This window comes from Anomaloglossus baeobatrachus, unplaced genomic scaffold (assembly GCF_048569485.1).
Source record: "Anomaloglossus baeobatrachus isolate aAnoBae1 unplaced genomic scaffold, aAnoBae1.hap1 Scaffold_864, whole genome shotgun sequence".
NCBI lineage: Eukaryota > Metazoa > Chordata > Amphibia > Anura > Aromobatidae > Anomaloglossus > Anomaloglossus baeobatrachus.
Window position 1 is genome coordinate 32,969 of NW_027445255.1, and position 27,985 is coordinate 60,953.

At 49.4% G+C, this 27,985-nt stretch overlaps 11 non-coding genes and 6 pseudogenes across 11 annotated transcripts; all 17 read right to left on the bottom strand.

Annotated features, from left to right (window-relative positions):
* Positions 1 to 995: 995 nt before the first annotated feature.
* On the bottom strand, positions 996 to 1,200 carry LOC142288876 (U2 spliceosomal RNA; annotated as a pseudogene).
* A 5,428-nt stretch (positions 1,201 to 6,628) lies between these two features.
* LOC142288887 (U2 spliceosomal RNA) lies at positions 6,629 to 6,733 on the bottom strand (annotated as a pseudogene).
* Positions 6,734 to 8,120: 1,387 nt separating this feature from the next.
* LOC142288866 (U2 spliceosomal RNA) lies at positions 8,121 to 8,311 on the bottom strand. The gene has a single exon (XR_012749481.1). It is a non-coding gene; the product is annotated as a U2 spliceosomal RNA (small nuclear RNA).
* Positions 8,312 to 9,698: 1,387 nt separating this feature from the next.
* On the bottom strand, positions 9,699 to 9,889 carry LOC142288867 (U2 spliceosomal RNA). Its single transcript, XR_012749482.1, has one exon. It is a non-coding gene; the product is annotated as a U2 spliceosomal RNA (small nuclear RNA).
* Positions 9,890 to 11,276: 1,387 nt separating this feature from the next.
* LOC142288869 (U2 spliceosomal RNA) lies at positions 11,277 to 11,467 on the bottom strand. Its single transcript, XR_012749484.1, has one exon. It is a non-coding gene; the product is annotated as a U2 spliceosomal RNA (small nuclear RNA).
* A 1,387-nt stretch (positions 11,468 to 12,854) lies between these two features.
* On the bottom strand, positions 12,855 to 13,047 carry LOC142288880 (U2 spliceosomal RNA). The gene has a single exon (XR_012749492.1). It is a non-coding gene; the product is annotated as a U2 spliceosomal RNA (small nuclear RNA).
* Positions 13,048 to 13,790: 743 nt separating this feature from the next.
* On the bottom strand, positions 13,791 to 13,932 carry LOC142288893 (U2 spliceosomal RNA; annotated as a pseudogene).
* A 1,387-nt stretch (positions 13,933 to 15,319) lies between these two features.
* LOC142288885 (U2 spliceosomal RNA) lies at positions 15,320 to 15,515 on the bottom strand. The gene has a single exon (XR_012749497.1). It is a non-coding gene; the product is annotated as a U2 spliceosomal RNA (small nuclear RNA).
* A 739-nt stretch (positions 15,516 to 16,254) lies between these two features.
* Positions 16,255 to 16,396, bottom strand: LOC142288894 (U2 spliceosomal RNA; annotated as a pseudogene).
* A 1,387-nt stretch (positions 16,397 to 17,783) lies between these two features.
* LOC142288881 (U2 spliceosomal RNA) lies at positions 17,784 to 17,976 on the bottom strand. Its single transcript, XR_012749493.1, has one exon. It is a non-coding gene; the product is annotated as a U2 spliceosomal RNA (small nuclear RNA).
* A 688-nt stretch (positions 17,977 to 18,664) lies between these two features.
* Positions 18,665 to 18,791, bottom strand: LOC142288891 (U2 spliceosomal RNA; annotated as a pseudogene).
* Positions 18,792 to 20,178: 1,387 nt separating this feature from the next.
* LOC142288882 (U2 spliceosomal RNA) lies at positions 20,179 to 20,371 on the bottom strand. Its single transcript, XR_012749494.1, has one exon. It is a non-coding gene; the product is annotated as a U2 spliceosomal RNA (small nuclear RNA).
* Positions 20,372 to 21,101: 730 nt separating this feature from the next.
* Positions 21,102 to 21,228, bottom strand: LOC142288892 (U2 spliceosomal RNA; annotated as a pseudogene).
* A 1,387-nt stretch (positions 21,229 to 22,615) lies between these two features.
* LOC142288870 (U2 spliceosomal RNA) lies at positions 22,616 to 22,806 on the bottom strand. The gene has a single exon (XR_012749485.1). It is a non-coding gene; the product is annotated as a U2 spliceosomal RNA (small nuclear RNA).
* Positions 22,807 to 24,193: 1,387 nt separating this feature from the next.
* On the bottom strand, positions 24,194 to 24,384 carry LOC142288871 (U2 spliceosomal RNA). The gene has a single exon (XR_012749486.1). It is a non-coding gene; the product is annotated as a U2 spliceosomal RNA (small nuclear RNA).
* A 1,387-nt stretch (positions 24,385 to 25,771) lies between these two features.
* Positions 25,772 to 25,962, bottom strand: LOC142288872 (U2 spliceosomal RNA). Its single transcript, XR_012749487.1, has one exon. It is a non-coding gene; the product is annotated as a U2 spliceosomal RNA (small nuclear RNA).
* A 1,387-nt stretch (positions 25,963 to 27,349) lies between these two features.
* LOC142288883 (U2 spliceosomal RNA) lies at positions 27,350 to 27,542 on the bottom strand. Its single transcript, XR_012749495.1, has one exon. It is a non-coding gene; the product is annotated as a U2 spliceosomal RNA (small nuclear RNA).
* Between the last annotated feature and the right edge of the window lie 443 nt (positions 27,543 to 27,985).

The window sequence follows — 27,985 nt, forward strand, 5'->3', positions numbered from 1 at the left end:
GCCCTCTGTACCTTTCTCACCACCCGCTTCCCTTCTCCTGTCATCCCCCTACCACCCGGGAAAAAAAGAGATTGCCCCCTCCTTCCACTAGCCCACCCTCCCACCCAAAGAACAACTTCTTCTGCGCAGCTTGTTTTCTAGGCAGCAGCGCTATTGTGATGTCATCGGGGGGCATTGTGACAAGCCGCCAGTGTTCCGTCTCTTCATGTTGTGCACAGTTCAAACGGAAAATACATCAACAGGCAGACTACAGAAAAGCTTACTATCAAAGGTTAGAGGGGGGCTTTCTCAGAGGGCTTTTTACAGTTTTTCTATTCCCAATTAGCCGTTTAAGTGTACTTATTGAAAGTAGTAATTCTTTCATAGGCCGCCCTTTCTTAGTATTTGACGTTCCTTATATTGCGGTATGAGGCTTCGCAGTAGGTTGCAAACATTCATCACCCATGACTGTCCCCAATTGAGCTCAGAAGCTCAATGTCTATCATGACCTCTCTTTTAGAATGTCCAAGAGCAAGCAAACTATTCCTCCAGGAGAGGGCGCCAACAGACTACTAAAGAGATCATCATTACTCAAAGAAAACCCCAAAAACCAATGCATGATAGGAATAAACAGGTAACTTTCTTTGGAGTGGAAGCGGAGAGATCGCACCAGATGCCAATTCTAGATGTTATCACACCTGTGGTCACTGCAGCAGCAGGTGAATCCACTTTGTCCAAAAGGGATCTATTCCATTCAATTGCAAATGATCTAGATAAGACAGAGAACTGCAGCACGGGGACATAGCCGAGTTGGTCAGGTTGAGTGGTGATGAGTTTGCTATTTGGATGAATAAAGAAAGTCAAAAGTGTGAAAGATAAAAAACAAAAGGAGGAAGTGTGAAAAGTGAATGGGCCAAATTGAGGTGCATATGAAGACGTATGCTTTCTTCCAATTCATTAAATCGGGCTAATATGAATCAGGTGAATTGAGTTCTGCTTTTGGAAACTGGGTTAAGAAGGGGTGCACCGTTCCTGGAGGTACTGCAATACCAGGTCAATGCGTGGAGTGGACAGAGCAAGCTCTTTTTCCATCTCCCTGTTCTAAAAATCCATTTAATATATGGTCCCCAGATAGGGGACGTATCAGATATTAAACTGATAAGAACAGATTTTTTGATTTAACAGCATCTTTATTATCATGCACTACTCACAAAAAGGTAACAAACCGTGTACAGTGCCGCAGCCCCGTACACACAGAACTATACAATCCTTCTTACATAGCCATAGAGTACGACGCACTAAACTATACATCACACTCCTATGCTTATCCATAACACTCAAGCTGAAAGAAAAAGTTAGACAATAAATAACGACGAACCGGCGATTGGGGGATGGGGGTAGGGGAAAAGGGGGATAGGGTGGGGAAATCACAGGCCCGAAGCTTTATTGAAAGACGCACATAACGGGAAAAGGAGGGAGGGGGCATGGAAGAGGTCTAAACCTCCTCCTCGGCGCTGTCGTCCGGACTGTCCATGATGGAATAGTCTCTGAGCAGGCTGTTGATCATCCTGCGGCAATCCTGGATAGACATCCTCTCCCTCTTCAAGATGAGCCGGTTCCTGGCGACCCAAATAGCGTCCTTAAAGCAGTTCATAAGGCGCCAAGCCTCCTGGATGGCTCCAACGGTGTGAGTCCCAGGGAAGAGTCCATAAAGTACGGAATGGTACGATAGGCTCTCTCTGGGGACGGAGTTCCTCAGGTCATCCTCCAGGGCAACCAACAGGCGCTGTGCGAAACGGCAGTCCCAAAAGGCGTGCAGCGATGTTTCCTCCACGAAGGGGCACCTTGGGCAGTACCGGGTTTTGCACAGGTTCCGGGCGTGCATGAATGACCGGACGGGCAGTCCGCCCTGTATCGCCATCCATGACAAGTCCTTGTGCCCGTTGGTCAATCCAGCCGATGACACGTTTGTCCAAACAGTCTCCAGTGTGTCGTGATGAAGTCCTGGAATGTTCTCCATTTCGTCCTTGGCTCTGATGAGTTTGTGGATAGTCTTTGGCTTCCACAAATCAGGCTTGAGTCCCTCCAGTTGGTGTTCCCTCACAAACCGAACCACGTCTCCGTAGAACCATGGCGCCGTCCAGTTGTAGGGGAAGGAGCTGTCCCACTTGTCCCAGCCTAACCGTCTCCAAAGGGGGAGCAGGAAGAAGCGAGACATGGACCCACCCGCGGAACCTCTCTTGACTCGCAGAGTTCGGCGAACGCAGTCACATACGAAGGAGGATCGCAGGAGGGTGGGGATATCGGGTACGCCCTTCCCACCCTTGCGAGGATCCTTGTACATGATGCTCCGCTTTACTCTGTCCATCTTGGATCCCCAGACAAAACGAAACACCGTCCTGGTAATGGCCCTGCACACGGTGGCAAGGGGGGGCCAGGCCTGGGCCGTGTACTGCAGCACGGGCAGTACCTCGTTACGCAGGACCAGTGCTTTGCCCTCACAGGTGAGGCGTCTGAGGCTCCACAGACCGATCCGTTGGGTGATCTTGGTCAAGCGTTCCTCCCAGGACTTGAGGGCTGCTCCTTCCTTCCCGAACCAGACTCCAAGAACCTTGATGAAATCCGGCTGGATGCTGAAAGGGAAGGGGGCGGAAGAGGCCGGCTGCCAGTCCCCGAAGAGCATGGCTTCCGACTTCCCGCAGTTGACTTTGGCTCCCGAAGCCCGTCCGAAGGTCTCACAGGTCTGGACGAGGGTGTCGACTGAGCGCCGGTCCGCGCAGAAGACAGTCACGTCGTCCATGTAGAGCGAGCACTTGACCTCGAAGCGTTCTGGTCCTGGTGCGGTGATCCCTCTGATCTCTCCATTCCGCCGGATAGCCTCTGCAAAGAGTTCTATAACACAAACAAAAAGAAGAGGTGACAGAGGACAGCCTTGTCTGACCCCTGAGAGGACCGGGAAGGGGTCAGTCTTCCAGCCGTTCACCAACACCGAGCTGTGAATATCAAAATACATTAGTTGGACATACAAGCAAAACATGTTACCCAAACCTAACCTGTGCAGGGCTTTGCCCAGGAACTCATGGGAAACACGGTCGAAGGCCTTTTCCTGATCCAACGAGATCAGGGCTGCGTGCACCCGGCGGGCTTTGATGTACTCGACCGTGTCCCGCATGAGAGCCAGGCTGTCTGCGATGCGACGTCCGGGGATGCCGCAGGTCTGATCCGGGTGGATGATCCGTCCGATAACAATCTTCAATCTCGTTGCCATCGTCTTGGCCAGGATCTTGTAGTCGACGTTCAGAAGGGTGATGGGACGCCAATTCTTCAGGTCGCACCTCTCTCCTTTACGCTTGTACAGGATCGTGACCATTCCTTCCCTCAGAGATGGAGGCATTCTGCCCTCCACCACCATCTCCTCATACAGCCCTAACAGGTCCGGACAGATTAGGTCTCCCAGCGCTACATAGAGCTCTGCTGGGAGGCCGTCACTGCCCGGTGTCCTGCCAGAACTAAAGGATTTGGCGGCCGAGAGCAGCTCGTCCACCGTCAGAGGAACATCCATGGCCGCCGCGTCTGCAGGGTCAAGATGGTTAGTGATACCTGACAGGAACTTATCGGCGGCCTCGGGGTCAGTAGTCTTGCGGGCGTAGAGTTCGCTGTAGAAGTCGCTGACGACCTTCATCACGTTCTCTTTCCCGCGTCGCATGTTTCCACTCTCGTCTCGTAGTTCATTCATGGGCGTGTGACCGGCGTGGAGTTTCCTGAAAAAGAACGAGTTACATTTCTCACCCTTCTCCAGGTTCTCCACTTTGGAACGGAAGACAATTCGCTCGGACTCCTCCTCGAAGTGCCTTTTCAGGCTCCTCTTAGTCTCCTCCAGCTCCTCTCTCACGTCCCAGCCGCATCGAAGAAGGTCCTGCAGGGAACGCAGCTCACGCTGGAGTCTCCTGAAGTCCCTCCTCTTCAGACACGCCTGTTGTTGACTCTTTGCCTGAAAGAAGAAACGGAACTCGAGTTTAACGTATTCCCACCAGTCAGAAACAGACTGGAAGCCCGCCTTGTAGGCCCGCCACGTGGAGTAGGCAGCTCTAAGCTCCTCCAGAATCTCACCCTTTTCCAGCAGAGAGCAGTTCAGCTTCCAGGAGCCCGGGCCAATGGGGAAGCCATGGCCCAGCACACCTTGAAAGTGAATGGCTCTGTGGTCAGAGAAGAAGCAGGGGACCATCGAGTGCCCACTCCGCCCAACCGCCCGAGAGGTAAACACAAAGTCAATCCTGGAACGCAGCGAGCCATCGGATCGGCACCATGAATAGTTCACGGATCCGTGTCCGATGGAGCCAACAACGTCCACAAGAGAGGCTTCGGTCACCATCTCAATGAGCAGTTTGGATGTGACGTCCAACTTGGCAGCCGTTCCAGAACTGCGTCCATCCTCCTCAATCGGGCAGTTGAAATCCCCGGCCATCACTACCGTCCTGGCGGTAGCGAGCTGAGGGCGCAGGGCTTGGAGGAGCTCCAGTCGATCGCTCTTCACAGGAGAAGCATACACATTGATGAACCTGACAGGTTCTCCCGCCCAGGTGCCATCCACGAGCAGTAACCTGCCGCAGACGATTTCCTGAACAGAGTCCAATGTGAAGGCGCTTCCCCTGATCAGCACGGCGACCCCCGCGGACCTACAGTCGCCCCCGCCAGACCAGTAGGATGGGCCATGGGTCCACTCCCTGGCCAGATGGTTGAAGGACCTAGAGGAGGGAAGGGAGCATTCCTGCAGGAAAAATACATCACTAGACTGAGTGTTAAGGAACGCAAAAATTGTCTGACGTCGGAACTTGTCTCTGATGCTCCTAACATTAATGGAAAAGATGTTAATGTTAGCAGTCATTGGAGGAAAGAGAAAGTTAGAGCAGGCGGTGTGCCTTAGTTACCACTCCGGTCGGGCGGTTCTTCCTCTTTGGCACCTGCTGGTAAGGGTATCTCCAGCAGACCCTCTTCTGCTAGCTGATCAAGCAGGGATGGTGCCTCAGTGGCTTCCGACTCCTCCATTTCTTCTTCGGCCACAAGGGACTCCACCATCTGCTCCAACACGTCCGGTTCTGGGAGGAGGCCATCCTCCTCTTCCTGGGGTGGGTTAAGGTCCACAATGAACAGCTTGGAAGGTTCTGCGACAGGACTATCTTCCACCTTCCTTTTCCTTTGGCCTGTACCTGAGGAGACAAGAGCTGGAAAATCCTCCTCGGTGAAAAGTGCAAGAGTGCTGAGGCCCTCTGCTCTCATGGTCTGGGGAGGGAGAGTGGGCTTTGGGGGGGGGGTGAGGAGACCAACTGAGGAGTAGGGAAATGAGGTGGAGGTAGTGGAATCCTCAGTAGGGTTGGCCGGGGGGGGAGGGGTTTGGACAGGGGTGACAGGGGGGGGGACCAGGGAGGGGGCAACAGTTTTCTTACCCTTCTTTTCCCTGGACTCCGTGGCTGCTGGGGCATCGGCTGGAGCCACGGTCGCCGGGTTCTTGGCCGCCTTGTCCTTGGCCTCTGTGGCCTTGGTCGTAGCTGCCTTGGTCGACGAGGCTGTGACTACCCGATACTGGGTCGCCGCGGCAACCCTTGCCCAGGATTTCTCCCGCTGTGGGCAGTCCTTGTAAAGGTGGTCCGCCTGTCCACATAGGTTGCAAGTCTTCTTCTTTGGGCAGTCCTTGGAGCTGTGTCCTGTCACCCGGCAAACCCTGCAGGCGTCCTCCTTGCAGGTCTTCATCGAATGCCCTTTCCCGCCACATTTCCTGCAGTTGTGTGGCATGTCCGGGTAGTAGATGAGACCAAAGGAGTTTCCCAGAGAGAATGTCGGGGGCAGGTGCTGGAGACCATCCTCGGTTGCTGGTTCCCTGTAGAGTCGAACGGTTACTGACCACTTACCCGTCCAGAATCCGTTGCCGTTAAGGATGTGGGATGGCTCCCTCACCACTGTGCAGAGACGTCCCAGGAACGTGGAGATGTCTCTTCCTGGGGTGTGCGGGTTCCGCATGGAGACCGTGATCCTCTTCTCATCCCTCTGTATAGGACAGGATCCTAAAAAAGAATGAAAAGGGGAGTCCGGCATCGCTGCGTTCATCGCCTCCCAGTATCTCCTGCAGGCATTCACCGTGGCAAAGGTTACCAGAAAAATGCCAGTCATGAAGGTCTGGACACTCAGGGTTTCCGCCCTGGAGAAGCCCTGATCCAGAATCATCTTCTTGCAGAACACGTCGCTGGACATGTCCGGCAACCTACCATCCACCGCCTTTAGCTTCAGGGCGACCGTCTGCCGCATCCAAGGCTCCAGGGTTGGAGCCTTTTCAGGCGGCGTCCGGGCTCCCTCCGGCTGGCTGGCGTCGGAGGTAGGGGCCTCTTGGGCCGAAGAAGCCTCTGGATGAGCCTTCCTGGAGGTCCCTGGGTCCTGAGCCTTCTTGGCTGCCTTCTCTGGCTTGCTTGCCATGGCTGGTTCCTGCTTGAGTTCCCGGAGCTGGATCTTGGATTCTTCTCCGGGTGTCTTCTCCCGCTGTGTTCCTCCTCGAAGTTCCTCTGGTCTCCCCAAGTCTTCTCCGAGCCTTCGTCTTCTTGCTTCTTTCTGCCAAGCTCTTCTTCCGTCCGATCTCCCTCTTCCGGTCTCGGCTGGGCTTTGGAGCTCGTCTCCCTGATCGTATCTCGTCAAGTGTAGCTAGCTCAGTTTGTTCTGATAAGAACAGATACTACACTTGATCTTAGCCAAAAGGCCGAGAAGCGATAACCAGAATTGGTTTGGGCCTCGAGTGGCACCCTGGCCTATGCCGGACACATCTTAGGGAGAGAGAGCGAGAGGGAGACAAACCCACGCCTACACAAGACATTTTGTCACCCAAGCCAACCCTTGAAAAGGCTGCTTTGCAGAGCCAAAACAAGAAGAATGGTGCGTTTTGCAGCCGCCGCCCACTGCAATGAATCTGAATAACTCCTCCTTTAGGGCGCAAGCAACTCCCCTCCCCCTTGCAGTCTTTCCAATTCACGATACAAAAAGACGGACAGGACAGGTTGCCTGACTTTCCGTCACTGCCACCCTTTGCCATCCTTACCCGTAGAAAGCCCTTTCATCATCCCCAAACCCTAATCTTTTCCCTTTCCTTCCCAGCCCCCAAACCCTGCCCTCTGTACCTTTCTCACCACCCGCTTCCCTTCTCCTGTCATCCCCCTACCACCCGGGAAAAAAAGAGATTGCCCCCTCCTTCCACTAGCCCACCCTCCCACCCAAAGAACAACTTCTTCTGCGCAGCTTGTTTTCTAGGCAGCAGCGCTATTGTGATGTCATCGGGGGGCATTGTGACAAGCCGCCAGTGTTCCGTCTCTTCATGTTGTGCACAGTTCAAACGGAAAATACATCAACAGGCAGACTACAGAAAAGCTTACTATCAAAGGTTAGAGGGGGGCTTTCTCAGAGGGCTTTTTACAGTTTTTCTATTCCCAATTAGCCGTTTAAGTGTACTTATTGAAAGTAGTAATTCTTTCATAGGCCGCCCTTTCTTAGTATTTGACGTTCCTTATATTGCGGTATGAGGCTTCGCAGTAGGTTGCAAACATTCATCACCCATGACTGTCCCCAATTGAGCTCAGAAGCTCAATGTCTATCATGACCTCTCTTTTAGAATGTCCAAGAGCAAGCAAACTATTCCTCCAGGAGAGGGCGCCAACAGACTACTAAAGAGATCATCATTACTCAAAGAAAACCCCAAAAACCAATGCATGATAGGAATAAACAGGTAACTTTCTTTGGAGTGGAAGCGGAGAGATCGCACCAGATGCCAATTCTAGATGTTATCACACCTGTGGTCACTGCAGCAGCAGGTGAATCCACTTTGTCCAAAAGGGATCTATTCCATTCAATTGCAAATGATCTAGATAAGACAGAGAACTGCAGCACGGGGACATAGCCGAGTTGGTCAGGTTGAGTGGTGATGAGTTTGCTATTTGGATGAATAAAGAAAGTCAAAAGTGTGAAAGATAAAAAACAAAAGGAGGAAGTGTGAAAAGTGAATGGGCCAAATTGAGGTGCATATGAAGACGTATGCTTTCTTCCAATTCATTAAATCGGGCTAATATGAATCAGGTGAATTGAGTTCTGCTTTTGGAAACTGGGTTAAGAAGGGGTGCACCGTTCCTGGAGGTACTGCAATACCAGGTCAATGCGTGGAGTGGACAGAGCAAGCTCTTTTTCCATCTCCCTGTTCTAAAAATCCATTTAATATATGGTCCCCAGATAGGGGACGTATCAGATATTAAACTGATAAGAACAGATACTACACTTGATCTTAGCCAAAAGGCCGAGAAGCGATAACCAGAATTGGTTTGGGCCTCGAGTGGCACCCTGGCCTATGCCGGACACATCTTAGGGAGAGAGAGCGAGAGGGAGACAAACCCACGCCTACACAAGACATTTTGTCACCCAAGCCAACCCTTGAAAAGGCTGCTTTGCAGAGCCAAAACAAGAAGAATGGTGCGTTTTGCAGCCGCCGCCCACTGCAATGAATCTGAATAACTCCTCCTTTAGGGCGCAAGCAACTCCCCTCCCCCTTGCAGTCTTTCCAATTCACGATACAAAAAGACGGACAGGACAGGTTGCCTGACTTTCCGTCACTGCCACCCTTTGCCATCCTTACCCGTAGAAAGCCCTTTCATCATCCCCAAACCCTAATCTTTTCCCTTTCCTTCCCAGCCCCCAAACCCTGCCCTCTGTACCTTTCTCACCACCCGCTTCCCTTCTCCTGTCATCCCCCTACCACCCGGGAAAAAAAGAGATTGCCCCCTCCTTCCACTAGCCCACCCTCCCACCCAAAGAACAACTTCTTCTGCGCAGCTTGTTTTCTAGGCAGCAGCGCTATTGTGATGTCATCGGGGGGCATTGTGACAAGCCGCCAGTGTTCCGTCTCTTCATGTTGTGCACAGTTCAAACGGAAAATACATCAACAGGCAGACTACAGAAAAGCTTACTATCAAAGGTTAGAGGGGGGCTTTCTCAGAGGGCTTTTTACAGTTTTTCTATTCCCAATTAGCCGTTTAAGTGTACTTATTGAAAGTAGTAATTCTTTCATAGGCCGCCCTTTCTTAGTATTTGACGTTCCTTATATTGCGGTATGAGGCTTCGCAGTAGGTTGCAAACATTCATCACCCATGACTGTCCCCAATTGAGCTCAGAAGCTCAATGTCTATCATGACCTCTCTTTTAGAATGTCCAAGAGCAAGCAAACTATTCCTCCAGGAGAGGGCGCCAACAGACTACTAAAGAGATCATCATTACTCAAAGAAAACCCCAAAAACCAATGCATGATAGGAATAAACAGGTAACTTTCTTTGGAGTGGAAGCGGAGAGATCGCACCAGATGCCAATTCTAGATGTTATCACACCTGTGGTCACTGCAGCAGCAGGTGAATCCACTTTGTCCAAAAGGGATCTATTCCATTCAATTGCAAATGATCTAGATAAGACAGAGAACTGCAGCACGGGGACATAGCCGAGTTGGTCAGGTTGAGTGGTGATGAGTTTGCTATTTGGATGAATAAAGAAAGTCAAAAGTGTGAAAGATAAAAAACAAAAGGAGGAAGTGTGAAAAGTGAATGGGCCAAATTGAGGTGCATATGAAGACGTATGCTTTCTTCCAATTCATTAAATCGGGCTAATATGAATCAGGTGAATTGAGTTCTGCTTTTGGAAACTGGGTTAAGAAGGGGTGCACCGTTCCTGGAGGTACTGCAATACCAGGTCAATGCGTGGAGTGGACAGAGCAAGCTCTTTTTCCATCTCCCTGTTCTAAAAATCCATTTAATATATGGTCCCCAGATAGGGGACGTATCAGATATTAAACTGATAAGAACAGATACTACACTTGATCTTAGCCAAAAGGCCGAGAAGCGATAACCAGAATTGGTTTGGGCCTCGAGTGGCACCCTGGCCTATGCCGGACACATCTTAGGGAGAGAGAGCGAGAGGGAGACAAACCCACGCCTACACAAGACATTTTGTCACCCAAGCCAACCCTTGAAAAGGCTGCTTTGCAGAGCCAAAACAAGAAGAATGGTGCATTTTGCAGCCGCCGCCCACTGCAATGAATCTGAATAACTCCTCCTTTAGGGCGCAAGCAACTCCCCTCCCCCTTGCAGTCTTTCCAATTCACGATACAAAAAGACGGACAGGACAGGTTGCCTGACTTTCCGTCACTGCCACCCTTTGCCATCCTTACCCGTAGAAAGCCCTTTCATCATCCCCAAACCCTAATCTTTTCCCTTTCCTTCCCAGCCCCCAAACCCTGCCCTCTGTACCTTTCTCACCACCCGCTTCCCTTCTCCTGTCATCCCCCTACCACCCGGGAAAAAAAGAGATTGCCCCCTCCTTCCACTAGCCCACCCTCCCACCCAAAGAACAACTTCTTCTGCGCAGCTTGTTTTCTAGGCAGCAGCGCTATTGTGATGTCATCGGGGGGCATTGTGACAAGCCGCCAGTGTTCCGTCTCTTCATGTTGTGCACAGTTCAAACGGAAAATACATCAACAGGCAGACTACAGAAAAGCTTACTATCAAAGGTTAGAGGGGGGCTTTCTCAGAGGGCTTTTTACAGTTTTTCTATTCCCAATTAGCCGTTTAAGTGTACTTATTGAAAGTAGTAATTCTTTCATAGGCCGCCCTTTCTTAGTATTTGACGTTCCTTATATTGCGGTATGAGGCTTCGCAGTAGGTTGCAAACATTCATCACCCATGACTGTCCCCAATTGAGCTCAGAAGCTCAATGTCTATCATGACCTCTCTTTTAGAATGTCCAAGAGCAAGCAAACTATTCCTCCAGGAGAGGGCGCCAACAGACTACTAAAGAGATCATCATTACTCAAAGAAAACCCCAAAAACCAATGCATGATAGGAATAAACAGGTAACTTTCTTTGGAGTGGAAGCGGAGAGATCGCACCAGATGCCAATTCTAGATGTTATCACACCTGTGGTCACTGCAGCAGCAGGTGAATCCACTTTGTCCAAAAGGGATCTATTCCATTCAATTGCAAATGATCTAGATAAGACAGAGAACTGCAGCACGGGGACATAGCCGAGTTGGTCAGGTTGAGTGGTGATGAGTTTGCTATTTGGATGAATAAAGAAAGTCAAAAGTGTGAAAGATAAAAAACAAAAGGAGGAAGTGTGAAAAGTGAATGGGCCAAATTGAGGTGCATATGAAGACGTATGCTTTCTTCCAATTCATTAAATCGGGCTAATATGAATCAGGTGAATTGAGTTCTGCTTTTGGAAACTGGGTTAAGAAGGGGTGCACCGTTCCTGGAGGTACTGCAATACCAGGTCAATGCGTGGAGTGGACAGAGCAAGCTCTTTTTCCATCTCCCTGTTCTAAAAATCCATTTAATATATGGTCCCCAGATAGGGGACGTATCAGATATTAAACTGATAAGAACAGATACTACACTTGATCTTAGCCAAAAGGCCGAGAAGCGATAACCAGAATTGGTTTGGGCCTCGAGTGGCACCCTGGCCTATGCCGGACACATCTTAGGGAGAGAGAGCGAGAGGGAGACAAACCCACGCCTACACAAGACATTTTGTCACCCAAGCCAACCCTTGAAAAGGCTGCTTTGCAGAGCCAAAACAAGAAGAATGGTGCGTTTTGCAGCCGCCGCCCACTGCAATGAATCTGAATAACTCCTCCTTTAGGGCGCAAGCAACTCCCCTCCCCCTTGCAGTCTTTCCAATTCACGATACAAAAAGACGGACAGGACAGGTTGCCTGACTTTCCGTCACTGCCACCCTTTGCCATCCTTACCCGTAGAAAGCCCTTTCATCATCCCCAAACCCTAATCTTTTCCCTTTCCTTCCCAGCCCCCAAACCCTGCCCTCTGTACCTTTCTCACCACCCGCTTCCCTTCTCCTGTCATCCCCCTACCACCCGGGAAAAAAAGAGATTGCCCCCTCCTTCCACTAGCCCACCCTCCCACCCAAAGAACAACTTCTTCTGCGCAGCTTGTTTTCTAGGCAGCAGCGCTATTGTGATGTCATCGGGGGGCATTGTGACAAGCCGCCAGTGTTCCGTCTCTTCATGTTGTGCACAGTTCAAACGGAAAATACATCAACAGGCAGACTACAGAAAAGCTTACTATCAAAGGTTAGAGGGGGGCTTTCTCAGAGGGCTTTTTACAGTTTTTCTATTCCCAATTAGCCGTTTAAGTGTACTTATTGAAAGTAGTAATTCTTTCATAGGCCGCCCTTTCTTAGTATTTGACGTTCCTTATATTGCGGTATGAGGCTTCGCAGTAGGTTGCAAACATTCATCACCCATGACTGTCCCCAATTGAGCTCAGAAGCTCAATGTCTATCATGACCTCTCTTTTAGAATGTCCAAGAGCAAGCAAACTATTCCTCCAGGAGAGGGCGCCAACAGACTACTAAAGAGATCATCATTACTCAAAGAAAACCCCAAAAACCAATGCATGATAGGAATAAACAGGTAACTTTCTTTGGAGTGGAAGCGGAGAGATCGCACCAGATGCCAATTCTAGATGTTATCACACCTGTGGTCACTGCAGCAGCAGGTGAATCCACTTTGTCCAAAAGGGATCTATTCCATTCAATTGCAAATGATCTAGATAAGACAGAGAACTGCAGCACGGGGACATAGCCGAGTTGGTCAGGTTGAGTGGTGATGAGTTTGCTATTTGGATGAATAAAGAAAGTCAAAAGTGTGAAAGATAAAAAACAAAAGGAGGAAGTGTGAAAAGTGAATGGGCCAAATTGAGGTGCATATGAAGACGTATGCTTTCTTCCAATTCATTAAATCGGGCTAATATGAATCAGGTGAATTGAGTTCTGCTTTTGGAAACTGGGTTAAGAAGGGGTGCACCGTTCCTGGAGGTACTGCAATACCAGGTCAATGCGTGGAGTGGACAGAGCAAGCTCTTTTTCCATCTCCCTGTTCTAAAAATCCATTTAATATATGGTCCCCAGATAGGGGACGTATCAGATATTAAACTGATAAGAACAGATTTTTGATTTAATGAAGCTTTCCAAAGCACCGCAAAAAATGCATGACCGAAGTCACACCAAAAACAGTGCAAAGGCTAGGATTCGTGTGGACCCCTCCGTGAGGAGAGGGTCCCCAAAAATCAACCCCGTCCCTCCGAGCCAGAAGGCCACAGCAAGGGTCAGGGATCTTCGGTGCTCCCCCAAGCCGAAGCCTGGTTGAGCCTTGTCGTTGCTCCCAGCGTCCACCCAGGCATCTTACCCAAGTGGAGTAGAGAGCTACTAGTTGTTGGTTTCGCAGCCGAAACTGCCCGGACCATCAACCGGTGTTGGTTTCTCAGCCCAAGGCTAACCGGACCTCCAACCGGGTGTTGGTTTCTCAGCCGAACCTGACCCGGACCTCCAACCGGGTGTTGGTTTCTCAGCCGAAGCTGACCCGGACCTCCAACCGGGTGTTGGTTTCTCAGCCGAAGCTGACCCGGACCTCCAACCGGGTGTTGGTTTCTCAGCCAAAGCTGACCCGGACCTCCAACCGGGTGTTGGTTTCTCAGCCCAAAGCTGAACGGACCTCCGACCATGATTATAAAAATTTCCCTTCCTAGCCAGAAGGCCGGGATAGAGCAATATGCTCAGAAAGTATGAAAGGGCAAGGTACGGTGTGCTACAGAGCCCAAGGCTCGCCGGGGTCCCAAGCCAGCAAGCTCAGACTCACTCCAGGGTCGTCAATCCTGGGGCACATTGCACCATAGCCCCCACACTTACTCAGTCTAATAGCCTCGATCCTGGTAGGGCCATGGTTTCCTCTAGATGGATATACTATCCTCCCAAAGTACTAACAAGCGCAACCTTCCAGTGTGCATTGCATCATTGTACTAAGGTGGCCGGAGCCTTAAACCACCTTTTCGAACGATACTACACTTGATCTTAGCCAAAAGGCCGAGAAGCGATAACCAGAATTGGTTTGGGCCTCGAGTGGCACCCTGGCCTATGCCGGACACATCTTAGGGAGAGAGAGCGAGAGGGAGACAAACCCACGCCTACACAAGACATTTTGTCACCCAAGCCAACCCTTGAAAAGGCTGCTTTGCAGAGCCAAAACAAGAAGAATGGTGCGTTTTGCAGCCGCCGCCCACTGCAATGAATCTGAATAACTCCTCCTTTAGGGCGCAAGCAACTCCCCTCCCCCTTGCAGTCTTTCCAATTCACGATACAAAAAGACGGACAGGACAGGTTGCCTGACTTTCCGTCACTGCCACCCTTTGCCATCCTTACCCGTAGAAAGCCCTTTCATCATCCCCAAACCCTAATCTTTTCCCTTTCCTTCCCAGCCCCCAAACCCTGCCCTCTGTACCTTTCTCACCACCCGCTTCCCTTCTCCTGTCATCCCCCTACCACCCGGGAAAAAAAGAGATTGCCCCCTCCTTCCACTAGCCCACCCTCCCACCCAAAGAACAACTTCTTCTGCGCAGCTTGTTTTCTAGGCAGCAGCGCTATTGTGATGTCATCGGGGGGCATTGTGACAAGCCGCCAGTGTTCCGTCTCTTCATGTTGTGCACAGTTCAAACGGAAAATACATCAACAGGCAGACTACAGAAAAGCTTACTATCAAAGGTTAGAGGGGGGCTTTCTCAGAGGGCTTTTTACAGTTTTTCTATTCCCAATTAGCCGTTTAAGTGTACTTATTGAAAGTAGTAATTCTTTCATAGGCCGCCCTTTCTTAGTATTTGACGTTCCTTATATTGCGGTATGAGGCTTCGCAGTAGGTTGCAAACATTCATCACCCATGACTGTCCCCAATTGAGCTCAGAAGCTCAATGTCTATCATGACCTCTCTTTTAGAATGTCCAAGAGCAAGCAAACTATTCCTCCAGGAGAGGGCGCCAACAGACTACTAAAGAGATCATCATTACTCAAAGAAAACCCCAAAAACCAATGCATGATAGGAATAAACAGGTAACTTTCTTTGGAGTGGAAGCGGAGAGATCGCACCAGATGCCAATTCTAGATGTTATCACACCTGTGGTCACTGCAGCAGCAGGTGAATTCACTTTGTCCAAAAGGGATCTATTCCATTCAATTGCAAATGATCTAGATAAGACAGAGAACTGCAGCACGGGGACATAGCCGAGTTGGTCAGGTTGAGTGGTGATGAGTTTGCTATTTGGATGAATAAAGAAAGTCAAAAGTGTGAAAGATAAAAAACAAAAGGAGGAAGTGTGAAAAGTGAATGGGCCAAATTGAGGTGCATATGAAGACGTATGCTTTCTTCCAATTCATTAAATCGGGCTAATATGAATCAGGTGAATTGAGTTCTGCTTTTGGAAACTGGGTTAAGAAGGGGTGCACCGTTCCTGGAGGTACTGCAATACCAGGTCAATGCGTGGAGTGGACAGAGCAAGCTCTTTTTCCATCTCCCTGTTCTAAAAATCCATTTAATATATGGTCCCCAGATAGGGGACGTATCAGATATTAAACTGATAAGAACAGATTTTGATTTAATGAAGCTTTCCAAAGCACCGCAAAAAATGCATGACCGAAGTCACACCAAAAACAGTGCAAAGGCTAGGATTCGTGTGGACCCCTCCGTGAGGAGAGGGTCCCCAAAAATCAACCCCGTCCCTCCGAGCCAGAAGGCCACAGCAAGGGTCAGGGATCTTCGGTGCTCCCCCAAGCCGAAGCCTGGTTGAGCCTTGTCGTTGCTCCCAGCGTCCACCCAGGCATCTTACCCAAGTGGAGTAGAGAGCTACTAGTTGTTGGTTTCGCAGCCGAAACTGCCCGGACCGTCAACCGGTGTTGGTTTCTCAGCCCAAGGCTAACCGGACCTCCAACCGGGTGTTGGTTTCTCAGCCGAAGCTGACCCGGACCTCCAACCGGGTGTTGGTTTCTCAGCCGAAGCTGACCCGGACCTCCAACCGGGTGTTGGTTTCTCAGCCGAAGCTGACCCGGACCTCCAACCGGGTGTTGGTTTCTCAGCCGAAGCTGACCCGGACCTCCAACCGGGTGTTGGTTTCTCAGCCCAAAGCTGAACGGACCTCCGACCATGATTATAAAAATTTCCCTTCCTAGCCAGAAGGCCGGGATAGAGCAATATGCTCAGAAAGTATGAAAGGGCAAGGTACAGTGTGCTACAGAGCCCAAGGCTTGCCGGGGTCCAAAGCCAGCAAGCTCAGACTCACTCCAGGGTCGTCAATCCTGGGGCACATTGCACCATAGCCCCCACACTTACTCAGTCTAATAGCCTCGATCCTGGTAGGGCCATGGTTTCCTCTAGATGGATATACTATCCTCCCAAAGTACTAACAAGCGCAACCTTCCAGTGTGCATTGCATCATTGTACTAAGGTGGCCGGAGCCTTAAACCACCTTTTCGAACGATACTACACTTGATCTTAGCCAAAAGGCCGAGAAGCGATAACCAGAATTGGTTTGGGCCTCGAGTGGCACCCTGGCCTATGCCGGACACATCTTAGGGAGAGAGAGCGAGAGGGAGACAAACCCACGCCTACACAAGACATTTTGTCACCCAAGCCAACCCTTGAAAAGGCTGCTTTGCAGAGCCAAAACAAGAAGAATGGTGCGTTTTGCAGCCGCCGCCCACTGCAATGAATCTGAATAACTCCTCCTTTAGGGCGCAAGCAACTCCCCTCCCCCTTGCAGTCTTTCCAATTCACGATACAAAAAGACGGACAGGACAGGTTGCCTGACTTTCCGTCACTGCCACCCTTTGCCATCCTTACCCGTAGAAAGCCCTTTCATCATCCCCAAACCCTAATCTTTTCCCTTTCCTTCCCAGCCCCCAAACCCTGCCCTCTGTACCTTTCTCACCACCCGCTTCCCTTCTCCTGTCATCCCCCTACCACCCGGGAAAAAAAGAGATTGCCCCCTCCTTCCACTAGCCCACCCTCCCACCCAAAGAACAACTTCTTCTGCGCAGCTTGTTTTCTAGGCAGCAGCGCTATTGTGATGTCATCGGGGGGCATTGTGACAAGCCGCCAGTGTTCCGTCTCTTCATGTTGTGCACAGTTCAAACGGAAAATACATCAACAGGCAGACTACAGAAAAGCTTACTATCAAAGGTTAGAGGGGGGCTTTCTCAGAGGGCTTTTTACAGTTTTTCTATTCCCAATTAGCCGTTTAAGTGTACTTATTGAAAGTAGTAATTCTTTCATAGGCCGCCCTTTCTTAGTATTTGACGTTCCTTATATTGCGGTATGAGGCTTCGCAGTAGGTTGCAAACATTCATCACCCATGACTGTCCCCAATTGAGCTCAGAAGCTCAATGTCTATCATGACCTCTCTTTTAGAATGTCCAAGAGCAAGCAAACTATTCCTCCAGGAGAGGGCGCCAACAGACTACTAAAGAGATCATCATTACTCAAAGAAAACCCCAAAAACCAATGCATGATAGGAATAAACAGGTAACTTTCTTTGGAGTGGAAGCGGAGAGATCGCACCAGATGCCAATTCTAGATGTTATCACACCTGTGGTCACTGCAGCAGCAGGTGAATCCACTTTGTCCAAAAGGGATCTATTCCATTCAATTGCAAATGATCTAGATAAGACAGAGAACTGCAGCACGGGGACATAGCCGAGTTGGTCAGGTTGAGTGGTGATGAGTTTGCTATTTGGATGAATAAAGAAAGTCAAAAGTGTGAAAGATAAAAAACAAAAGGAGGAAGTGTGAAAAGTGAATGGGCCAAATTGAGGTGCATATGAAGACGTATGCTTTCTTCCAATTCATTAAATCGGGCTAATATGAATCAGGTGAATTGAGTTCTGCTTTTGGAAACTGGGTTAAGAAGGGGTGCACCGTTCCTGGAGGTACTGCAATACCAGGTCAATGCGTGGAGTGGACAGAGCAAGCTCTTTTTCCATCTCCCTGTTCTAAAAATCCATTTAATATATGGTCCCCAGATAGGGGACGTATCAGATATTAAACTGATAAGAACAGATTTTTGATTTAATGAAGCTTTCCAAAGCACCGCAAAAAATGCATGACCGAAGTCACACCAAAAACAGTGCAAAGGCTAGGATTCGTGTGGACCCCTCCGTGAGGAGAGGGTCCCCAAAAATCAACCCCGTCCCTCCGAGCCAGAAGGCCACAGCAAGGGTCAGGGATCTTCGGTGCTCCCCCAAGCCGAAGCCTGGTTGAGCCTTGTCGTTGCTCCCAGCGTCCACCCAGGCATCTTACCCAAGTGGAGTAGAGAGCTACTAGTTGTTGGTTTCGCAGCCGAAACTGCCCGGACCGTCAACCGGTGTTGGTTTCTCAGCCCAAGGCTAACCGGACCTCCAACCGGGTGTTGGTTTCTCAGCCGAAGCTGACCCGGACCTCCAACCGGGTGTTGGTTTCTCAGCCGAAGCTGACCCAGACCTCCAACCGGGTGTTGGTTTCTCAGCCGAAGCTGACCCGGACCTCCAACCGGGTGTTGGTTTCTCAGCCCAAAGCTGAACGGACCTCCGACCATGATTATAAAAATTTCCCTTCCTAGCCAGAAGGCCGGGATAGAGCAATATGCTCAGAAAGTATGAAAGGGCAAGGTACGGTGTGCTACAGAGCCCAAGGCTCGCCGGGGTCCCAAGCCAGCAAGCTCAGACTCACTCCAGGGTCGTCAGTCCTGGGGCACATTGCACCATAGCCCCCACACTTACTCAGTCTAATAGCCTCGATCCTGGTAGGGCCATGTTTTCCTCTAGATGAATATACTATACATCAAGAGTACTAGCAAGCGCAACCTTCCAGTGTGCATTGCATCTGCCGAGCCTCACAGATACTACACTTGATCTTAGCCAAAAGGCCGAGAAGCGATAACCAGAATTGGTTTGGGCCTCGAGTGGCACCCTGGCCTATGCCGGACACATCTTAGGGAGAGAGAGCGAGAGGGAGACAAACCCACGCCTACACAAGACATTTTGTCACCCAAGCCAACCCTTGAAAAGGCTGCTTTGCAGAGCCAAAACAAGAAGAATGGTGCGTTTTGCAGCCGCCGCCCACTGCAATGAATCTGAATAACTCCTCCTTTAGGGCGCAAGCAACTCCCCTCCCCCTTGCAGTCTTTCCAATTCACGATACAAAAAGACGGACAGGACAGGTTGCCTGACTTTCCGTCACTGCCACCCTTTGCCATCCTTACCCGTAGAAAGCCCTTTCATCATCCCCAAACCCTAATCTTTTCCCTTTCCTTCCCAGCCCCCAAACCCTGCCCTCTGTACCTTTCTCACCACCCGCTTCCCTTCTCCTGTCATCCCCCTACCACCCGGGAAAAAAAGAGATTGCCCCCTCCTTCCACTAGCCCACCCTCCCACCCAAAGAACAACTTCTTCTGCGCAGCTTGTTTTCTAGGCAGCAGCGCTATTGTGATGTCATCGGGGGGCATTGTGACAAGCCGCCAGTGTTCCGTCTCTTCATGTTGTGCACAGTTCAAACGGAAAATACATCAACAGGCAGACTACAGAAAAGCTTACTATCAAAGGTTAGAGGGGGGCTTTCTCAGAGGGCTTTTTACAGTTTTTCTATTCCCAATTAGCCGTTTAAGTGTACTTATTGAAAGTAGTAATTCTTTCATAGGCCGCCCTTTCTTAGTATTTGACGTTCCTTATATTGCGGTATGAGGCTTCGCAGTAGGTTGCAAACATTCATCACCCATGACTGTCCCCAATTGAGCTCAGAAGCTCAATGTCTATCATGACCTCTCTTTTAGAATGTCCAAGAGCAAGCAAACTATTCCTCCAGGAGAGGGCGCCAACAGACTACTAAAGAGATCATCATTACTCAAAGAAAACCCCAAAAACCAATGCATGATAGGAATAAACAGGTAACTTTCTTTGGAGTGGAAGCGGAGAGATCGCACCAGATGCCAATTCTAGATGTTATCACACCTGTGGTCACTGCAGCAGCAGGTGAATCCACTTTGTCCAAAAGGGATCTATTCCATTCAATTGCAAATGATCTAGATAAGACAGAGAACTGCAGCACGGGGACATAGCCGAGTTGGTCAGGTTGAGTGGTGATGAGTTTGCTATTTGGATGAATAAAGAAAGTCAAAAGTGTGAAAGATAAAAAACAAAAGGAGGAAGTGTGAAAAGTGAATGGGCCAAATTGAGGTGCATATGAAGACGTATGCTTTCTTCCAATTCATTAAATCGGGCTAATATGAATCAGGTGAATTGAGTTCTGCTTTTGGAAACTGGGTTAAGAAGGGGTGCACCGTTCCTGGAGGTACTGCAATACCAGGTCAATGCGTGGAGTGGACAGAGCAAGCTCTTTTTCCATCTCCCTGTTCTAAAAATCCATTTAATATATGGTCCCCAGATAGGGGACGTATCAGATATTAAACTGATAAGAACAGATTTTTGATTTAATGAAGCTTTCCAAAGCACCGCAAAAAATGCATGACCGAAGTCACACCAAAAACAGTGCAAAGGCTAGGATTCGTGTGGACCCTTCCGTGAGGAGAGGGTCCCCAAAAATCAACCCCGTCCCTCCGAGCCAGAAGGCCACAGCAAGGGTCAGGGATCTTCGGTGCTCCCCCAAGCCGAAGCCTGGTTGAGCCTTGTCGTTGCTCCCAGCGTCCACCCAGGCATCTTACCCAAGTGGAGTAGAGAGCTACTAGTTGTTGGTTTCGCAGCCGAAACTGCCCGGACCGTCAACCGGTGTTAGTTTCTCAGCCCAAGGCTAACCGGACCTCCAACCGGGTGTTGGTTTCTCAGCCGAAGCTGACCCGGACCTCCAACCGGGTGTTGGTTTCTCAGCCGAAGCTGACCCGGACCTCCAACCGGGTGTTGGTTTCTCAGCCGAAGCTGACCCGGACCTCAAACCGGGTGTTGGTTTCTCAGCCGAAGCTGACCCGGACCTCCAACCGGGTGTTGGTTTCTCAGCCCAAAGCTGAACGGACCTCCGACCATGATTATAAAAATTTCCCTTCCTAGCCAGAAGGCCGGGATAGAGCAATATGCTCAGAAAGTATGAAAGGGCAAGGTACGGTGTGCTACAGAGCCCAAGGCTCGCCGGGGTCCCAAGCCAGCAAGCTCAGACTCACTCCAGGGTCGTCAGTCCTGGGGCACATTGCACCATAGCCCCCACACTTACTCAGTCTAATAGCCTCGATCCTGGTAGGGCCATGTTTTCCTCTAGATGAATATACTATACATCCAGAGTACTAGCAAGCGCAACCTTCCAGTGTGCATTGCATCTGCCGAGCCTCACAGATACTACACTTGATCTTAGCCAAAAGGCCGAGAAGCGATAACCAGAATTGGTTTGGGCCTCGAGTGGCACCCTGGCCTATGCCGGACACATCTTAGGGAGAGAGAGCGAGAGGGAGACAAACCCACGCCTACACAAGACATTTTGTCACCCAAGCCAACCCTTGAAAAGGCTGCTTTGCAGAGCCAAAACAAGAAGAATGGTGCGTTTTGCAGCCGCCGCCCACTGCAATGAATCTGAATAACTCCTCCTTTAGGGCGCAAGCAACTCCCCTCCCCCTTGCAGTCTTTCCAATTCACGATACAAAAAGACGGACAGGACAGGTTGCCTGACTTTCCGTCACTGCCACCCTTTGCCATCCTTACCCGTAGAAAGCCCTTTCATCATCCCCAAACCCTAATCTTTTCCCTTTCCTTCCCAGCCCCCAAACCCTGCCCTCTGTACCTTTCTCACCACCCGCTTCCCTTCTCCTGTCATCCCCCTACCACCCGGGAAAAAAAGAGATTGCCCCCTCCTTCCACTAGCCCACCCTCCCACCCAAAGAACAACTTCTTCTGCGCAGCTTGTTTTCTAGGCAGCAGCGCTATTGTGATGTCATCGGGGGGCATTGTGACAAGCCGCCAGTGTTCCGTCTCTTCATGTTGTGCACAGTTCAAACGGAAAATACATCAACAGGCAGACTACAGAAAAGCTTACTATCAAAGGTTAGAGGGGGGCTTTCTCAGAGGGCTTTTTACAGTTTTTCTATTCCCAATTAGCCGTTTAAGTGTACTTATTGAAAGTAGTAATTCTTTCATAGGCCGCCCTTTCTTAGTATTTGACGTTCCTTATATTGCGGTATGAGGCTTCGCAGTAGGTTGCAAACATTCATCACCCATGACTGTCCCCAATTGAGCTCAGAAGCTCAATGTCTATCATGACCTCTCTTTTAGAATGTCCAAGAGCAAGCAAACTATTCCTCCAGGAGAGGGCGCCAACAGACTACTAAAGAGATCATCATTACTCAAAGAAAACCCCAAAAACCAATGCATGATAGGAATAAACAGGTAACTTTCTTTGGAGTGGAAGCGGAGAGATCGCACCAGATGCCAATTCTAGATGTTATCACACCTGTGGTCACTGCAGCAGCAGGTGAATCCACTTTGTCCAAAAGGGATCTATTCCATTCAATTGCAAATGATCTAGATAAGACAGAGAACTGCAGCACGGGGACATAGCCGAGTTGGTCAGGTTGAGTGGTGATGAGTTTGCTATTTGGATGAATAAAGAAAGTCAAAAGTGTGAAAGATAAAAAACAAAAGGAGGAAGTGTGAAAAGTGAATGGGCCAAATTGAGGTGCATATGAAGACGTATGCTTTCTTCCAATTCATTAAATCGGGCTAATATGAATCAGGTGAATTGAGTTCTGCTTTTGGAAACTGGGTTAAGAAGGGGTGCACCGTTCCTGGAGGTACTGCAATACCAGGTCAATGCGTGGAGTGGACAGAGCAAGCTCTTTTTCCATCTCCCTGTTCTAAAAATCCATTTAATATATGGTCCCCAGATAGGGGACGTATCAGATATTAAACTGATAAGAACAGATACTACACTTGATCTTAGCCAAAAGGCCGAGAAGCGATAACCAGAATTGGTTTGGGCCTCGAGTGGCACCCTGGCCTATGCCGGACACATCTTAGGGAGAGAGAGCGAGAGGGAGACAAACCCACGCCTACACAAGACATTTTGTCACCCAAGCCAACCCTTGAAAAGGCTGCTTTGCAGAGCCAAAACAAGAAGAATGGTGCGTTTTGCAGCCGCCGCCCACTGCAATGAATCTGAATAACTCCTCCTTTAGGGCGCAAGCAACTCCCCTCCCCCTTGCAGTCTTTCCAATTCACGATACAAAAAGACGGACAGGACAGGTTGCCTGACTTTCCGTCACTGCCACCCTTTGCCATCCTTACCCGTAGAAAGCCCTTTCATCATCCCCAAACCCTAATCTTTTCCCTTTCCTTCCCAGCCCCCAAACCCTGCCCTCTGTACCTTTCTCACCACCCGCTTCCCTTCTCCTGTCATCCCCCTACCACCCGGGAAAAAAAGAGATTGCCCCCTCCTTCCACTAGCCCACCCTCCCACCCAAAGAACAACTTCTTCTGCGCAGCTTGTTTTCTAGGCAGCAGCGCTATTGTGATGTCATCGGGGGGCATTGTGACAAGCCGCCAGTGTTCCGTCTCTTCATGTTGTGCACAGTTCAAACGGAAAATACATCAACAGGCAGACTACAGAAAAGCTTACTATCAAAGGTTAGAGGGGGGCTTTCTCAGAGGGCTTTTTACAGTTTTTCTATTCCCAATTAGCCGTTTAAGTGTACTTATTGAAAGTAGTAATTCTTTCATAGGCCGCCCTTTCTTAGTATTTGACGTTCCTTATATTGCGGTATGAGGCTTCGCAGTAGGTTGCAAACATTCATCACCCATGACTGTCCCCAATTGAGCTCAGAAGCTCAATGTCTATCATGACCTCTCTTTTAGAATGTCCAAGAGCAAGCAAACTATTCCTCCAGGAGAGGGCGCCAACAGACTACTAAAGAGATCATCATTACTCAAAGAAAACCCCAAAAACCAATGCATGATAGGAATAAACAGGTAACTTTCTTTGGAGTGGAAGCGGAGAGATCGCACCAGATGCCAATTCTAGATGTTATCACACCTGTGGTCACTGCAGCAGCAGGTGAATCCACTTTGTCCAAAAGGGATCTATTCCATTCAATTGCAAATGATCTAGATAAGACAGAGAACTGCAGCACGGGGACATAGCCGAGTTGGTCAGGTTGAGTGGTGATGAGTTTGCTATTTGGATGAATAAAGAAAGTCAAAAGTGTGAAAGATAAAAAACAAAAGGAGGAAGTGTGAAAAGTGAATGGGCCAAATTGAGGTGCATATGAAGACGTATGCTTTCTTCCAATTCATTAAATCGGGCTAATATGAATCAGGTGAATTGAGTTCTGCTTTTGGAAACTGGGTTAAGAAGGGGTGCACCGTTCCTGGAGGTACTGCAATACCAGGTCAATGCGTGGAGTGGACAGAGCAAGCTCTTTTTCCATCTCCCTGTTCTAAAAATCCATTTAATATATGGTCCCCAGATAGGGGACGTATCAGATATTAAACTGATAAGAACAGATACTACACTTGATCTTAGCCAAAAGGCCGAGAAGCGATAACCAGAATTGGTTTGGGCCTCGAGTGGCACCCTGGCCTATGCCGGACACATCTTAGGGAGAGAGAGCGAGAGGGAGACAAACCCACGCCTACACAAGACATTTTGTCACCCAAGCCAACCCTTGAAAAGGCTGCTTTGCAGAGCCAAAACAAGAAGAATGGTGCGTTTTGCAGCCGCCGCCCACTGCAATGAATCTGAATAACTCCTCCTTTAGGGCGCAAGCAACTCCCCTCCCCCTTGCAGTCTTTCCAATTCACGATACAAAAAGACGGACAGGACAGGTTGCCTGACTTTCCGTCACTGCCACCCTTTGCCATCCTTACCCGTAGAAAGCCCTTTCATCATCCCCAAACCCTAATCTTTTCCCTTTCCTTCCCAGCCCCCAAACCCTGCCCTCTGTACCTTTCTCACCACCCGCTTCCCTTCTCCTGTCATCCCCCTACCACCCGGGAAAAAAAGAGATTGCCCCCTCCTTCCACTAGCCCACCCTCCCACCCAAAGAACAACTTCTTCTGCGCAGCTTGTTTTCTAGGCAGCAGCGCTATTGTGATGTCATCGGGGGGCATTGTGACAAGCCGCCAGTGTTCCGTCTCTTCATGTTGTGCACAGTTCAAACGGAAAATACATCAACAGGCAGACTACAGAAAAGCTTACTATCAAAGGTTAGAGGGGGGCTTTCTCAGAGGGCTTTTTACAGTTTTTCTATTCCCAATTAGCCGTTTAAGTGTACTTATTGAAAGTAGTAATTCTTTCATAGGCCGCCCTTTCTTAGTATTTGACGTTCCTTATATTGCGGTATGAGGCTTCGCAGTAGGTTGCAAACATTCATCACCCATGACTGTCCCCAATTGAGCTCAGAAGCTCAATGTCTATCATGACCTCTCTTTTAGAATGTCCAAGAGCAAGCAAACTATTCCTCCAGGAGAGGGCGCCAACAGACTACTAAAGAGATCATCATTACTCAAAGAAAACCCCAAAAACCAATGCATGATAGGAATAAACAGGTAACTTTCTTTGGAGTGGAAGCGGAGAGATCGCACCAGATGCCAATTCTAGATGTTATCACACCTGTGGTCACTGCAGCAGCAGGTGAATCCACTTTGTCCAAAAGGGATCTATTCCATTCAATTGCAAATGATCTAGATAAGACAGAGAACTGCAGCACGGGGACATAGCCGAGTTGGTCAGGTTGAGTGGTGATGAGTTTGCTATTTGGATGAATAAAGAAAGTCAAAAGTGTGAAAGATAAAAAACAAAAGGAGGAAGTGTGAAAAGTGAATGGGCCAAATTGAGGTGCATATGAAGACGTATGCTTTCTTCCAATTCATTAAATCGGGCTAATATGAATCAGGTGAATTGAGTTCTGCTTTTGGAAACTGGGTTAAGAAGGGGTGCACCGTTCCTGGAGGTACTGCAATACCAGGTCAATGCGTGGAGTGGACAGAGCAAGCTCTTTTTCCATCTCCCTGTTCTAAAAATCCATTTAATATATGGTCCCCAGATAGGGGACGTATCAGATATTAAACTGATAAGAACAGATACTACACTTGATCTTAGCCAAAAGGCCGAGAAGCGATAACCAGAATTGGTTTGGGCCTCGAGTGGCACCCTGGCCTATGCCGGACACATCTTAGGGAGAGAGAGCGAGAGGGAGACAAACCCACGCCTACACAAGACATTTTGTCACCCAAGCCAACCCTTGAAAAGGCTGCTTTGCAGAGCCAAAACAAGAAGAATGGTGCGTTTTGCAGCCGCCGCCCACTGCAATGAATCTGAATAACTCCTCCTTTAGGGCGCAAGCAACTCCCCTCCCCCTTGCAGTCTTTCCAATTCACGATACAAAAAGACGGACAGGACAGGTTGCCTGACTTTCCGTCACTGCCACCCTTTGCCATCCTTACCCGTAGAAAGCCCTTTCATCATCCCCAAACCCTAATCTTTTCCCTTTCCTTCCCAGCCCCCAAACCCTGCCCTCTGTACCTTTCTCACCACCCGCTTCCCTTCTCCTGTCATCCCCCTACCACCCGGGAAAAAAAGAGATTGCCCCCTCCTTCCACTAGCCCACCCTCCCACCCAAAGAACAACTTCTTCTGCGCAGCTTGTTTTCTAGGCAGCAGCGCTATTGTGATGTCATCGGGGGGCATTGTGACAAGCCGCCAGTGTTCCGTCTCTTCATGTTGTGCACAGTTCAAACGGAAAATACATCAACAGGCAGACTACAGAAAAGCTTACTATCAAAGGTTAGAGGGGGGCTTTCTCAGAGGGCTTTTTACAGTTTTTCTATTCCCAATTAGCCGTTTAAGTGTACTTATTGAAAGTAGTAATTCTTTCATAGGCCGCCCTTTCTTAGTATTTGACGTTCCTTATATTGCGGTATGAGGCTTCGCAGTAGGTTGCAAACATTCATCACCCATGACTGTCCCCAATTGAGCTCAGAAGCTCAATGTCTATCATGACCTCTCTTTTAGAATGTCCAAGAGCAAGCAAACTATTCCTCCAGGAGAGGGCGCCAACAGACTACTAAAGAGATCATCATTACTCAAAGAAAACCCCAAAAACCAATGCATGATAGGAATAAACAGGTAACTTTCTTTGGAGTGGAAGCGGAGAGATCGCACCAGATGCCAATTCTAGATGTTATCACACCTGTGGTCACTGCAGCAGCAGGTGAATCCACTTTGTCCAAAAGGGATCTATTCCATTCAATTGCAAATGATCTAGATAAGACAGAGAACTGCAGCACGGGGACATAGCCGAGTTGGTCAGGTTGAGTGGTGATGAGTTTGCTATTTGGATGAATAAAGAAAGTCAAAAGTGTGAAAGATAAAAAACAAAAGGAGGAAGTGTGAAAAGTGAATGGGCCAAATTGAGGTGCATATGAAGACGTATGCTTTCTTCCAATTCATTAAATCGGGCTAATATGAATCAGGTGAATTGAGTTCTGCTTTTGGAAACTGGGTTAAGAAGGGGTGCACCGTTCCTGGAGGTACTGCAATACCAGGTCAATGCGTGGAGTGGACAGAGCAAGCTCTTTTTCCATCTCCCTGTTCTAAAAATCCATTTAATATATGGTCCCCAGATAGGGGACGTATCAGATATTAAACTGATAAGAACAGATTTTTGATTTAATGAAGCTTTCCAAAGCACCGCAAAAAATGCATGACCGAAGTCACACCAAAAACAGTGCAAAGGCTAGGATTCGTGTGGACCCCTCCGTGAGGAGAGGATCCCCAAAAATCAACCCCGTCCCTCCGAGCCAGAAGGCCACAGCGAGGGTCAGGGATCTTCGGTGCTCCCCCAAGCCGAAGCCTGGTTGAGCCTTGTTGTTGCTCCCAGCGTCCACCGAGGCATCTTACCCAAGTGGAGTAGGGAGCTACTAGTCGTTGGTTTCGCAGCCGAGACTGCCCGGACCGTCAACCGGTGTTGGTTTCTCAGCCCAAGGCTGACCGGACCTCCAACCGGGTGTTGGTTTCTCAGCCCAAGGCTGACCGGACCTCCAACCGGGTGTTGGTTTCTCAGCCCAAGGCTAACCGGACCTCCAACCGGGTGTTGGTTTCTCAGCCAAAGCTGACCCGGACCTCCAACCGGGTGTTGGTTTCT